Consider the following 15,434-nt stretch of genomic DNA (forward strand, 5'->3'; position numbering starts at 1 on the left):
GTGTGTGTGTGTGTGTGTGTGTGTGTGTGTGTGTGTGTGTGTGTGTGTAGTGGTGTTATCATTAAAGGTGTAAAAGAAAAAAACATGTTATTCTTGCAGGGGGCAAATTAAAGTTACAAATGACTATGAATTACTGTTAGCTGACACACAGCAGTATAATGTGACGGTTCGGCACATAAAAGGGGCGTAAAAATGGATTTGCTCCAGTTTCACTATTTTCATACTAACAACCAAAATTTAAGATCAAACAAGGATAAATGCAAACGCTCACCGTCAAAACAATGATTTGAATAATGATGGTGAAAATAAGCTAAGCTAACCAAGCAAACCCCTATGTGAGAATATAAATGATTCACCACAGGTTTTGGTTTAGTTGCTTTAACAATACCAAGGTTTGGTTACAGCCAGACCAGAAAAACAAAGAAATCTCTTAAAGAGAAACAGTTTGAACCACAGACATTCATTCACATGGAGAAGACCTAAATTAAACTTGGCTAAACAAAGTTTCTGGTGTTGCAAGGTGAGAGCTGAAAAGAAAGAGCAACTACTGACCAAAAAGGGGACGAAGGCCAATTTCACGCTTGTCAAAAAAACAGAATAAAATAAAATCAAGTAAAATAAAAAAAAAAAAAAAAAAAAAAAAAAAAAAACATGATGATGATCCCCAAGGTTCTGGAGATAATCATTTGAATTACCTGAGAAAGTAGAACATTTTGGGGAAAAAAAAACACAAAATTTCATTAACAGAACATCAAACTGACAGCATGTTTCTGACTTTCCAAGACAAATCTGTGTTAAAATTCAGTCCAGACTGTGGGGTGACCTCAAGTAAGGAAGAAAAATAAAGTGGTGATTCTGTAAAACTAGCAGCACATTATCTGTGGTAGATCTTGTTCAAAACTTCTACATTTCTTTTAAGAAAATGTCATGTGACCTTTACGGCTCTACACAAGTCATTTGGCTGGAATTAGGGCGAAACTGGATCGTTGGATTGCAAAGGCTACAGATGAAAACAACGACCGCCTCACCCTCACAAGCCGAATACCTGACGTGGCCCCAATGAGCTTAAAATAAATGATTCATTGACGTAGCAGCAGGCTGTTCACTTTACACCTTTCCTTTCAGCACCATGTGAAACTGGGGGGCATCTCAGGAGACACGCATACGACAGTCTTTTCCAAAACATGCCTGACCTGTTCACCTTTAGACCCATGTCAAACACTTCTTCACGCATGCTAGCACAATATGATGCATTCACTGTAAAGAATGCAGCCAACGATTCATTGATAATGTTCCTTTTGTTGTCTGAGAGTCAGCATAAAGAGCCAAGCTGCTAAAAAAAGGCACACAAAAAAAATAGTGCGTATCAAAGAAACAACCTCAGGTTCATGCACTCCTGCACCGTTTTGCTAGCCCATGTTGGGTCCCGGCATTACTGTTTCATCCCCTCCTATTGAATGCCAAGACCCTCTGTAGATGGTTTCATTCACCCCCCCCCCAAGGAAGCCGAGGGCAGGGGAAGCAAATCTACAAAGTAGTACAGAGAGGAGAAGATCCAAGGTAGCTCGCTTTCTGCTTGTGATTTGCTTTAGCTTTGACAAGCTTTCTTGAGTATGAGTCGTACAAAGGAAAATGTAAATGTATAATGTTTGGAGTATTAGTGGCACTGAAGTGTAAAGTCATGTGAAAAGTGTAGAAATTATCATTCAACTTTTATAAAAGATATGTTTATTGTTAAAATTGTCTATGTTGTGACAGTGTTATGAGAAAGAGAAACTGTGACAATGTCAATCCGCTCCACCTCCTCTGTGCTGCTACTGCTGTCTGAAGAAATGCACCACTTCCGGTCAAAAACAGCCAATCAGAGCAAGGAGGAGGGTCTTAGCGCTGTCAATCAATCACGTGAACGTGCCGCTACATGTGGTAATGGCAGAGAAGCAACTTGCAGGAGAACCGTTTATCCGCTGTCATTGGTGGCCATGCTAACTAGCCTTAGCATTCCTGTGTAGCAGCTGTAGTGTAGCAGAGAGCATGTGCAGGAGGTAGAGGTGATTGGCCGCGCACAAACCCTCCCCCTGGCTCTCTGATTGGTTGTTTTTAGTTAGCACTGGGAGCAGAATATGTACTTTTTTTTTTTACAGATTATCTGGGAAAAAAAGATTCAGATACTCTGTGATTACCATATTTCAACAACCATGTAATTTTTTTTTCTTTTTTTAATAAAAGTTACATACTGCAGCTTATCTATCTTAATTTTATTTATTTTTTTCTTGCTAACAACAACATAAAAAAACTTGGTGCACACTGCAGCTATAAGTCTTTCAGATTTTTTATTTTTTTATTTTTATGAAGTGTATTAATGTGCAAAAACATTAAAAACAAACAGGCTAATTTTTTTGCACGTGGACGTTGTTACATATTTAGAGCAAATGCAGCCATTAGAGACATGGCTTAATCACACTGGGAGGTGAAAAGAGCAAATCATGATCCAAGTGTCCAGAAACAGGAATGCTTTGCATCAGACTCGCTTCGTGTGTGATAGATGAACAGGGTGAGTCCAGAAGGTTGAACCAAACAAATTGATACTCTCTCCTTGATTTTTAATAGTTAATTTTTTTTTTTAAGTATGTATCACTTTAATTTTCCATGTCTTTTTCCAAGGACTTTGAGGTTGAAACTTTTCTCCTGACGCACTGAACCAAAAATAGACCTCTGGGTGTATCATGTGTAATAATTGGAGCTGCCGGCAGCTTGCTTCAGCCCGTGTTTTCACTCATCTCTGACGTTAATCATAGAGGAGACTGGAGCGCCGTCAGGACTGGGAAAGGATCCAGCAGCGACGCTCTCAGAGAAAGGCACCTCTCGTCCCAGCTGTGCTAACGCGCTAATCTAGCTCCTTTGAGCCTAAAATTGATCAAAAAACACAACAAATAAATACAGTTTCAATGGTTTAATCACATCTTTACTGGTATGTTTCCAAGCAAGCTGTGAGCGTCGCGGCTTCTGAGCTATTAGTAATGGAGAACGGTTTCTGAGGAGTGTTTCAGAATCAGCCACATTGCTGGAGGGATGACTTCTTAATTAGAACTTTTATTTTTTTCACCTATATTAGTCCTTGTGGGTGGGAAAGGAGCAGTTTTACAAAAAAAATGGTTGAATAAGAGTTTCTATTTTAACACTTAAATGTAGGGGTGGTGAGTTTTTTGTTTGTTTTTTTTTGTTTAAATGGCCATACCGTAGGGTCAGTTGCCCAGGGCGGCATCTGAAGGGAAGCGCATGTGCACCAGATAAAAAAAAAATAGGACTGTCAGTCGATTAAAACATTTGATCGGCTTAATCACAGTCTAACACTGTGATTAATTATGATAAATCGCTACACCTCATGTCAGCTAAAATCATAAGCGGACGTGAATGTTTTTGTCACTTTAGCGGGTAAATTTCTTCTGCGTGTGAAGAAAATTTATTTTAATTTCTGCTAGCAAGCCACAGGAATCCACCTGATCCCCCCCACACTTAATTCCACCTGGGAAATCTTCGCTAGCCCCTCTGCTGCTAAACAGATAATGCTTTCTTTAAAAAAAAACAAAAAACTCATTATTACTCCTCTCTGCACTTTCACCAGCTGCTGAAACGCGTAAATGCTGCCAATTCGCAGCACAGTCAAGACAGGTTTTAATTCAAAATATATTTGTGCTTGTATTTTACATACGTTCAAAAGAAGGAGCGGAAACACAAAAATAATTGCAGACAGTGGAACACAGCTTAACAGAAGACTTGACTGTCTTGAATTATATAGAAGAATACACAGCGATTAGAGTAAAATATTTAACAAAATTCTTTAAAAAAAAAAAAAAAAGATATGGTTGCATTTCGTTCAACGTTTCGTGAAACAATATGCATAAAATTAGAGCAAAGCAAACCAATTTTTAACAAGAGACGGTTTCATTCGGTTAGATTTTATGAAGGAACATGCAGAAAGAATAAAATTAGGCTCAAAGTTATATTGCTTTATTGCGGTGTTCATGTAGTGTGTCTTAAGTAATTAAGAAAATAATTACTTTTCAAAATAAATTAGTAAAGTAACTGGACTACTTTCTTTGGAAATTAATCAGTAATTAGTAACTAATTACTATTTCAAAGTAGTTGGACCAACACTGTTTACTGCATTAATCAAATATATCCTCTTCAAGCAACATAACTCTGCTGTAGTTATAAACTGTTAGCCCGCGTGCCTCCATTCTTTACGTGAAGCGTAAACGGCCGTTATTCAAGTGCATCAGAGCACCTTTTCAAGAGACAGCCGCCACATTACCGTCAACAAATGCAGCAGAGTGTTGTGTTCCAGTAATTACTGTGTACAGGGTGTTTTTATTTTTTATGGAGGCCAGACTTCATTAGGGAGAACAAATTACATTATCCATAACAGCATTAAACCTGATCATCATGTCATAGTTGCAAATGTGTTTGTCCGTGTTGTTTATGAGTTATGCCTTGGATTATTCTCTGTGGTGATGCTTTTTTTTTTTTTTTTTTTCTTGCTGTGCCTGTAGTCCAAAGGGAAAAGTGGAGGGATCTTGTGAAGGATGTTCAGTCATGAATATGCCAAAGATAGAAATCAGAATGCTCTTAGGCTTAATGCTGCATTATATAACTTCAATAAACAATGTTTTTTTTTTTTTTACATATTTGTCCAAACTTTCACCATTTCATGATGGTACAGTGTGAACCAGATACTCTGTGGAGGGGGGAAAAAAAAGAAAAAGAAAAAAAATCGAGCTCCTCTGCCGCTTTCCTGTGGTCCTATCTGCAGAAACACACCGCTCCCAATGAGGAAGCAACCAATCAGAGCGCACATGAGCTAATGGCGGAGAAACAATTTACTGTTACAGAGAAACTGCCATCAACGGTGGTAACATGCTAACTAGCCTTAGCATTCACTAATACTATGGCATCAACAATGCTAATGTTGATGCATTAGTATCAACATTAGCATTAGGGTATTAAGCTAATACCCTAAGGTATTAGCATAAGCTCTTTGTTGATGCTACGTTTAACATTCACTAATGCTAAGGCTAGTTAGCATTGGTGGAACTAGCTGTAGCCTAGTGGAGAGCAAGATGGAGACCGTGAGTAACAAGTACATGAACGTCATTAGCAATGCTAAGACCCACCAACCTACTAGCTACAGTACCTGTAATCAATTTCAGATCATTTTAAAACAAAAGTGATTCTCTTCATAAACATTTTCCAGGAACCATTCAATGGTCGTTGGATGTATCAGGGTCACAAATAACAATCCTCACTGAAAACTTACTCCAGAAAACAGTATGTAAGGGAGATTGTACCTTTGATAAACTGAAGATTCAGGGCATTTTAGATTTTAGATCAGATATTCAGGGTAGCAAGTCAGCTTTAAAGAGACACTAAACTCCAAATCATTTTTTAGATAAGTTGTATTAATTGGGCCTTAAGATTGCCATAATCTTTTACTGTGCAAACTGTGACATTTTCATGGAAACATGCAATTTTGCAATACTTTGGCCTCAGACCACCTCAGTGCTGCCCTCTTTGGTTGAAGGGTGGCTACTGCAGTTGAATTTTCCTATTGGTCAGAAATGATACAGATACTCAGGATGGTCACTGCGGATCGATTCACATATTTAAAAAAGTGGCTGGAGTTGTTTGCTTTTATGTCCATTTTAGCTTATAAAAAATAAACTAAATAAAAAAAAGAAAAAATATGTTCAACATAGGAGAAAAAATTGGAAAATTGTGAGAAAATGTAAAAACACATCAGCTCAGAGGTTTTGCTGGTGTGATGTTGAATCCAAACTACTTAAGGCTGTTGATACTATTATTAAAAATGATTTTTTTTTAAAAACAGACTTTAGTGTTGTGGAGTTAATAACAGTGGCATAGATTTCTCACGCTGTGAGCAGTACATTTTTAACAAATAATTAACTTTAATTAAAATAAAGTAAAAAACGAGACCTGACAATCGCAAATAATAACTGACTAAACTGACATTAAAATGCAACATTTCAAGCTATATAAATGTTAAATAATTTCCATTGTAGCTTGTTGGGTTATTCAGGTATTAACATTTATATTTCAGCCTAACGTTATTTTACCCTCAGTCTTTAATAAATGCTCAATCGCAATTTTCAGATACACATCCTCCTACAAAAGAGGATCAAACGTATAAAACAAATGTTGGTACTTTAGTTCAAACAACTATTTCTTTTAGAAATAAAGGTCACAACCTTGTGCGCCACTCAAAGTTTGCCAGGTCCAACATTTTGAAATAAAACAATCTGCCCCTGGCCAAACCTTGGGGGGTAATTTCTGTTTGTCCTTGTTAGCAATCGCTCTCTTTTTAAAACCGTGAGCCTTTCTCCGTGTTTGTTTTTGTTGGTATCTTCTGAAGGTTTTTCTGCTGCGCTGCCAGATATTGTGGCTCACTTCATCTCTGCAAATTCAAACCTGGTGGGTTTTTTCCTAAAAAAAAATAAAATAAAATAAAATAAAATAAAATAAAAAATCCCTGTGCTCAATGCTGATTGTTCCAGAAAGCCCACTAACAAACAAAAACGCAATGATCAAATTGAAATGTTTCTGATCAGTGTTTTGACCTTCTCAAACAATAAAAAAAACCAACAATAAGGAATCACATGGTTGAAATAAGAAGAAAGTACGTAATAAAAAGAAAAAAAAAAGTACTAATGTGTCTAATTAATGAGCTGACTTTGTAGAGCACTTTTCCGGGAATTGCACTGGAGCGACGTTCACTGACGTCCCAGTTTCACTTACTAATTTGAAAATCGCTCAGAAAACCAAACCAGGTTTAAAGGTGTTTCAAATGTTTGGTGACCTTTTTCTTAACAATGTCAATCTTTTCAAAAGAAGGTAGGCATGACGAGGTCGGTGATAATCGTTCCATAACTGTATTATGCCATTTTCAGTGTCACTGAAGGAGCTTCATCATTGCCAGCCTTTGGTAAAATTAGCTGGAAGGTTATCTAGAAAACACTGACAATGCCTGGAAAATCATAAAATATTGAATCAAAATTTCCCTCAGAAATGATTCTCTCGTGCTCAGGCTTGGTGGTGTGAAGGTTCTGCTGTGATTACTAACAAAAATATCAAAGGGGCAGTATTATGTATTTTCCAGGCCTGTGGGGCCATTTAATAGCACAATCAATTAACTATGTGACCTTCAGTCTTTATAAAAATCCTCCATAGATCAAGCATAATGTAAAAAGAAATTTGACTTTGTAATTCAACGCCTTGAAATTGGGCTTCTGTCTCTTTAAAAACTCCTGCTCTTTCTAAAATGCCGCCTTCAGGAAGTCATCACAACATGGTTCCTCTGTTAACCCTTTAAAAACATTTTTACCAGTGAAAAGTATCTCATATAATGAGCTCAGTAGATGTTCAGTTCCACCAGGTGTTTGCTAATTGCTGTGGGCTAGTCTGAAGGAGCTGAGTGGGACAGGGCTGCTCTGTGAGGAGGAAGCTTGGAAGCTGAAGCTCAAGAGGAGGAGCTGGGTCTCGAAGGCGTTCTGCACAGCTGAATGGTTGCCATGGGAGATTAAAATATTTCTCAAAGATGCCTGAATGAACCAAAGCAACACTTCATGTATATTTTTATGACGAAATAAGACAATGTAAAGCTCAAAAAAGTACATTTTAGATAATACTGCCCCTTTAAAAAACAATCTTTCGTTTATAGGGCAAATATCCTTTAATCTTTAGACCAACACAGCAATATTGTTGGTGTTTAAATAGACGAGTTACTGAAGATTCACAGTTCTCTGCTTATTTCACGAAGAAGAACAAAATTGCCTCGGTGACAACAGAAATGACTCTGAGGCGGAGTGTCCGGAGTGAAAACTAGGGCACACGAGGAGGCCTATTCATGCGATTTTGCCAAAAAAACAAAAGGTCACAGAAAGGTTGTTCTTTTCCTGAGAACGCAACGCATGTGATTCACTGCGGCGCACCCAAATGCACGAGATGAAAACAGTTCCTGCATTATTTATTTATATGAAAAAAATAAAAATAAAAATCTAATTTATAGTATTTACATTTACTCAGCCAGCCAGAAGAAACAGCAAAGGCAAAGGAAGAGAACAAAAATAGCAATCTCATCCTTCACAACTGGAGGGTTAACGTCTCTAACCCAGTTCCGGCTGACTCCAGCTTTAAGTCCCAAATGTATTTGCAGGTGTGAGGATTACAACGGCTTTACCCAAAACAACTTTAAAAACTTTTTTTTTTGCGTGTATCAGTGTGATTACTAATTAACAGGGTGATAAAATAATTTAATGGGGAAAAAAAAAAGCAGAACAAGTTAAGTCCTATATCTGTTATGTGCAAGCGACAGAGAGGATGCAAACACGATGTACTAGGAAGTGGGATTAACGGCTTAGCCGGCTCTGTTGGGCTAAACGTGAAGGTTTTCGGCGCCCTGAAGTTGGCTCCGTTCAAACATGCGCTGAACTCCTCACCTGCTCCGGAGCGGTTTCTGTTCCGACTATCAGGTTACGTTGCGTGGAAGACGAGCGAGCGATTCCAGAGATTCCCGTGCATGCACGCCTAACGGGGTTCGTTATTTTTGCCCCCGTAGAACTTATCTTTATTCATTTTAAATAAATTTTTCCACAACAAATTTCTGAAGAGACATTTTCAGCACACCTAGCTTCAGACCGGGTTCCAAAAGTTCTGAGAGGAACGGAAAAATCAAAAGTCACTGACGCGGTTGTGATGCTTGTCGCTGGTTTTTCTTTTTCTAGAAATGGACGCCGTCTATTCTGTGCTCCTGTAGACGCACAGTATGTTAGGTTTGTTTATTTAAATTATGTAACAGAGGAATATTTTTATAATCTTCTAAAATATCCAAACAGCAAATACCGTCTTCCCTAAACAAAAGATTGCTAAAATTCTGCCATGGTGGTATGAATACAGACATCACATTAATATTCATTTGCAGTTGGGTTTAGTTTGTGTTTATACATCTAAACAAACATGTTTTTTTTAAAAGACAAGATAAATCATGTTTCCTATTTTATATCCTCAACGCTTATATATTTATACTTAGCTACATTATGTAACTTTTACAAAAATATGTTTTCTACATATTTTCTAAAACTGTCACCATGACAGACTATAAGACAAATAGTCTGAGAAAAGATTGAGCTCCTTCTCCTCCCTGAGCTGCTATTGCCGTTTGAAAAAAATGCATGGCTCCTGGTCAAAAACAACCAATCAGAGACAGGAAGAGGGTCTTAGCGCTGTCAATCATCCTAGTGTACACTTCAAAGTGTGCTAATAGTGGAGAAGCAAGTTACCATTAAAGAAAAATTCTCATCTGCTGTCATTGGTGGCCATGCTAACTAGCCTTAGCATTCACGTCAGGCTGTGTTGTGGTGAATCATCAGAAGCGCAGCACAGAGAAAGGCAAAGGGTGTGAGCAGCATGTATGTTAGAGTGATTGACAGCACTGAGACCATCCTCCTTGTTCTGCTTGGTCGTTTCTGACTGAGTGGTGTGTTTCTGTAGTTATAGCACTGGGAAAAGGCAGAAGAGCTCGATTTTGTTTCACAGATTGTCTCATGTTACGCTGTCATGATAAAGTTACACACATAGTTACACACAGCAGCTTTACTGTCTGTACAATGTGAGCAAGGAAAATTGAAGTCAAATTTCTTGTTTGTGTGCAAAACCCAGAAGAGCTGATTATTATTCTAACAATAGAAAAGCTAAATATGATCTTTTTTCAGGGCCCTGGTTGTTACCCAGGATAAAATGGAGCAAGATTTAAATACTCCTAACACTGTTGTTAGAGCCCATTACATCCTATTTACATTATCAGCAAAGTTAATTATTTGCTAATCAATACGCAGAGGGAAGATAATGGAAGAACTTCTCACTGTTTACTCAAAAACAGCTGAGCGGTGAGAGAATAGGATTCAGAGACATTATGTGCTTATCTTTGGCACATTACTCTGAAGTATTTTTATATCCGTTTTGTCATTGCAAAGTGCATTAATAACAAAATTACATTTCAAACCGCCGCTCCTTTGCAGCTTCGCACTGTCGCAGTGAATCTCTTTTGTTTCGAGGTCCTGCGTGTCCAATCGCGTCCGGCCAAAACGCGCTCGGATGAGAGGCTCCAAATCCCACGGAACTTTTCGACTCGCGCGCGCCACCGCGGACACCATTAGCTGTCAATTGCTGTAACTAATTTGCCAACTTCATTTCATGCATCATGCTAAATTATGAAGCCACATCGGTAATAACCATTATTCGCTGTAATGACCATGAGGAAAGCTGCTGTGGAAGTTGAGGGAACGGGGGGATGAGTTGTTAATTTCTCATTTGGTGATGGGTGGTATCAGTGCTTCCTCGCTGTGGGAGGAGGGGCATCCACCGGCGGCGTGACTCACTCTTGGATGCAAGTCACCTGCTGCATGGCAAGTTGTTTTACCGCTGCAGAGGAGGAGATGAAAAAAAAAAAGAAGCCTCCTCGCAGGGGTCTTGTGTTTTGTTTTGGAATTTTAAAAAGTGGATGCATTCCTTTAAAAATAAAAATAAATAAAATAAAAACACCAAATTAGACGTTCAGCTGTAAGAATGGGGTCTGAAAATACAGATTAAGGCCGGGGTGGCAAACTCGTTTCCATCTTGGCCCAGATCAAGATCATGAATGTCCTTAAAGGGCTGGTTGTGACAGAATGTCTTGATAAAACCCATCAAGAAGCTGAAACAGTACTGACAAATAACTGGCTCTGCATTCAAGGAGTACGTCCTAAATTGGGGTAATACTGAACATCTTCTCACATTGAAGTAATTTGGCAGCAGAACGGCTTCACTTTGAATGATACAATAAAATCAAAATACACAACTTGAAGGTTTTATTTACGTGGCTCTACAGTCTACAGGGCCACATAAAAACTTAAGGTGGGATCTGATTTATTTTGCTTTAAGCTGCTTGACCAACATTTTCAAAATAAAAAAGGTAAAACACAATCTGGTTGATTTGACTTTAAAGAAAAAAAAAAACGAGGAAACACTGCTGCTAACCTCATACACTGATCATCACAGTTCCAATGTCATCTATTATAATGATTATTTTAATAATAATCATTGTGCCTTTAAAATATATTCCCTCCCTGGGATGTTTTCCCTCTTTTTATTACTTTTACAAATCAAATATGGTCAACAAAAGATTTTAGACATAAAATAAGTGCATAAATATTAAAGTGACTGACCTAATTTAACAGAGGTCCAGTCAACTGGTGCTAGTCGTCTCACAATGAGTGAAATAAGAGTGTCTGAAATGTCTGCAGTATATAAAAAAAAGAGCTTTTCAACCATCAAACAAGACTTTTTGTTTGGTGGCTATTTTTTTATGAGCACCCTGGACTTAAATTGTAAAGTGAACATCAGCTAAATGTTGTGCTGGTTTTGCACTGCTGTGCTGAATGTTATGTGTTTTTGCCTTTCTTTTCTTTAGAATAACAGGTAAAACAAGGTGGTTAATTAATCAAGCTAGCCCTTTGGGTAGCTGTGTAGGAATATTGTTGCAGTTTGCCAAATGTACCGTTAAAACAGTGAGGATACTATCCTTCAGTGTGTGTTAGTTTTCCTCTAACAAAGGCACGCTGCGACTAGGAAACCACCAGGTTATAAAATATGGATTACCACTGCAGAATTTGAGGAAATACAAAGTTTTTAAAAAAAAGAGAACCTTGAAATTTAAAAGGCGATAATTCTGCTTCGTGTGTGTCAATGACGCCGCAAGTTGCACAAGAACGGAGCGGATCAGCTTGTAAATGCTATGGTGGAAAAAAAAAAACTTTTAAGAGTTTCTGACATAAATCTGAAGCATCTGAGTTTCACTCCAGTCGACCGTTGTCCTCAACTTTGTTATTTTTGGAAATCCAGACGGTGTTCTCTGATACGACTCAAACATTTTGCTGCTGCCACACGGTAGCGAAGCGTTGCAGCTGTGAGGCACTTTAAATTCAGGACTAAACTGAAGTTATAATGCTTTTCCAGCCATACTGACCCCTGGAAACACTTTATATCCGAGCCACACGTTCACACACTGATCAGTAGGAAACCTGGTGTTAACTTACCCAGAGGCGCATCAACATGTGAGAGGAGAAAACCCAAATCAAATCAACAGCGTGCCACAGTCGCCCCAAAACAGGGCCGGTTCTGGGCATGGATACATGAGGGGGCAGGCAGAAATGTGAAGGGGGCATCATTAGGCAAACATATTTATTAACATTGCTGACTTGTGTTTTCTTCATGGGTTTAGGGTAAACTGTGCCCAACACAACAACAACAAAAGCATACCTTAAGACCTTTAAAATAGATGGTCTTCATCCAAGACTGAACAGCCAACAACATAACATTTATCTACTTGGATGGCCTTTACGCAGTTATAGATCATAGACTAAAAACAAAAACCTACATTTCAAATAGGATCAACAAACAGTATGGCTACAGCAGAGTTTTGTTAGAAACTGAACACCTCCAACGTTTATCTTACCACTCCTACTTTTCTACTTTGTCTTCCCGTCTTGCACAGCAGAGGACTCTATGCTCCTGTGGGGCAGCTGGCAGGATTGTATGATCTTAAAGTGTCATTGTGTGACACTCAGAACCTAATAAAGTTCTGAGAACTTGGACCTCTAGACTGCTGTCTGTTCTGCCAACATTCTGAGCCCTACAGGTTCAACCTTTCACTGCAGGGGCCCAGTCCTCCGGGACCAAGGACCGGTCTCCTGCAACCTTTAGGTGTCTCTCTGCTTCAGCACACCTGGCTCCAATATCATGTCTCTAGCAGAGCTCTGACTGCGTGCTAGTGAGGCAGTTTCACCATTTAACTCCAGCGTGGAAGACAAGGAAAATGTTGCAGGATCCTTTCTGTCGAGGGTTGCAGTTTGAGACCTCTGCTTCACTGGATCTTGTCTCCTTAGACCAGGTCTTCTCCAGACCTTGGTGAGCCACACCATCATGGTTTCCATTCGCCTGCCCAACGCCTTCACCGTTCAGACTTAGCCCTCACAAGCCATCTAGCCTGTCCCCATGTCTACACCACCTCACTAGACCTCAAACTCCATCTCATTATTTATTCTGCACATTATCAGCTGTCTCACGCATTTTTTCATTTACAGACTCTGGTTCCAGAAATCCTATCCCCAAATCTATTGCACTTCCCTTTTATAAATGCATTATTTCCTTTTTACCTCGAGTCCTCTGCAAGGTTTTGCGAGAAAACTACCTACCCTCTGTTCTTTATACTACAGGCCTTCTGAGATATGTTGACCAACGAAAAGAAAAAGAAAGAAAAAGAACAAAACAGTCTCCTCTGCTGCTGTCTTCCTATTATCATTGCAAATGTAATTCCAGCTCCTCGCTACAACCGGTGAGAACACGAGTCGCCGTGCTGCACCTGTATTTCAATATGCAGTGGGATCAAGCCAAAATTGGCTAAGTGCTAGGAAGGAGTCCTAAATGAAACGGCAGCAGAAGGTCCACCCAAAGTGGGGTAATTTGATTTATCTTTTATTATTTTCCCATCTCCTGGCGTTACCACAGTTTGCTCTTTTGAAATGGAAAATGTGATAAATATTGATGTCCCCTGCAAGAAATGCAGCCAGCGAGGCGCGAGGGTGCAGGTCTTTGGTGATCTATAGCGCTTTCCTACTCCAGTCAGAGAGAACCTGAAGGTGTGTGTGTGTGTGTGTGTGTGTAAACTGACCCCCAGCTGCCAAAAGCCTGGCAATCAGAAGAGGCTTGGCTGTCTAAAAAGCTTTTACTGAGCTGTATTAAAACACGCACACACACACGCACACTCACTCACACACACACACACAGTCTCGTCTTCTCACTCACTTCGGTTCTCGTGTCTCCTGTCAATCTGTCATTTCCAAACTTCTTGATCCTTTTGTTCTCTTGCTTCCATCACTACTTTTAGTAACTAAGATCTCTCATTTCTTTCCTCCTAGCAACCCATTTTCTCCTTGTAGAGCTCAGAGACGAGAGAGGAAGACGAACGGCGACAAGCAGAGACAAGCAGACATGAGCCAACCCAAAGCAGCTGAGTCAACTTCGCCGGGCTGGTAAAGTGAAAATTAGAGGGAAGCAAGTGTTCTTGATTGAGTAAAATAAATCAGCTAAGGTATACACAAATGAAATAAACAGGTGCTTAGTAATGGACTTATATGTTGAGGCAGGTCTCTTGGGAATTGGTCATAACTCTATGCAACATTGCCTCTCCAAAAATGGCTGCCAGAACAGGAAGTAAGCATCAAATATAGCGATTTGAGTCCAACTCTGCTGCACCAGACGCAGAAACTGTTGCAGAAAATAAACTCTCCCCGGTTTCATAAAGATGGAAATATCACCCACAGCTCGGCGGATTTAGCTCTGCACGCCCACCTATCTGCATCCATGCACTCGCCCTGGCCAAGCTGCTCCCCCGCAAGCACTCACGCAGCCAAAACTGCTCCGAGTCGCGCAGGTAGAGCATCGCAAAGTTGTCTGGGATGGAAGCTGAAAATACCAGCAGATCAATGCGCAGAAGCAGCGAGCCGGCGAACAACGCTCCCAGTGTCGGGAGGACAGTGAACGTCTCCCTGCTCTCTACCTGACTCTTTCCGCTAACCCAAAGGCAGATCCCCCCCCCTCTCTATCCGTGTCCCACTTAAAATGGCCAGCTCAGCTCAGTCTGACTGCTCCCCTCCATATGATAGCGTGCGCTCTGCGTTCACCTGTCAATTTGGGGTGACAAGTGAATTTGGGGGGGTTAGGAGGTCCGAGAGAAGCAGGCAGAGAAGCGAGAAAAGACAACCTTACCCAAAGCTGTAACAGAGGAAATCCAAAGACTGCTCGTTTCCATTCACGGCGGCTGCTCATTAAATCCAATATGCTGGAGGAAGGATTGAAGATGCCATCTGAGATGCCGCCTCAAGAGGAGGAAAATGAGATTTCTTTATTGGAACGATGTTGCAGCGGTGTTAACAAAAGTGATAAGTATGCATAAGGACGGGGTGGAGGGGATCTGATATCCAGTCCACGGCCGTTTCCCGTCAGCGGCGGAGCCACACGTGTACACGCACTGACACATGGGGTCCGCGCAGAGAACGAGCGAGGGAGGGTGTATCCAGGCTGAGAGACTGAGGTGGGAGAAGGAAAAGTGGGATGGAGACCGGCAGGGGGAAGAAAAGAAAAAAAAAAGGAAGAGAGACACAGAGGAGAAGGCAGCTGATCCGGAAAAGAGCAAGGTGGAGGGAGGAGGAGGAGCAGCTGCAGCAGCAGAGGATGATGAGAGATGGGGAGAAGGGAGGGAGAGTCGATCCTTTCCGTCTTATTTTTCAGTCGATCTAAATAAAAGTGTTTGAACCTCACAGAGAGAG

General features: G+C 40.1%; 1 protein-coding gene across 1 annotated transcript in view; it reads right to left on the minus strand.

Annotated features, from left to right (window-relative positions):
• Positions 1-15,128, minus strand: part of lingo1a (leucine rich repeat and Ig domain containing 1a) — a 154,246-nt gene extending 139,118 nt beyond the window's left edge. The window contains exon 1 of the mRNA XM_007546792.2: positions 14,875-15,128. The gene's annotated coding sequence lies outside the window, so the exon portion shown is untranslated. The remainder of the gene's footprint in view (positions 1-14,874) is intronic.
• Between the last annotated feature and the right edge of the window lie 306 nt (positions 15,129-15,434).

The sequence above is a fragment of the Poecilia formosa genome, unplaced genomic scaffold (genome assembly GCF_000485575.1).
Source record: "Poecilia formosa unplaced genomic scaffold, Poecilia_formosa-5.1.2 Scaffold17, whole genome shotgun sequence".
NCBI lineage: Eukaryota > Metazoa > Chordata > Actinopteri > Cyprinodontiformes > Poeciliidae > Poecilia > Poecilia formosa.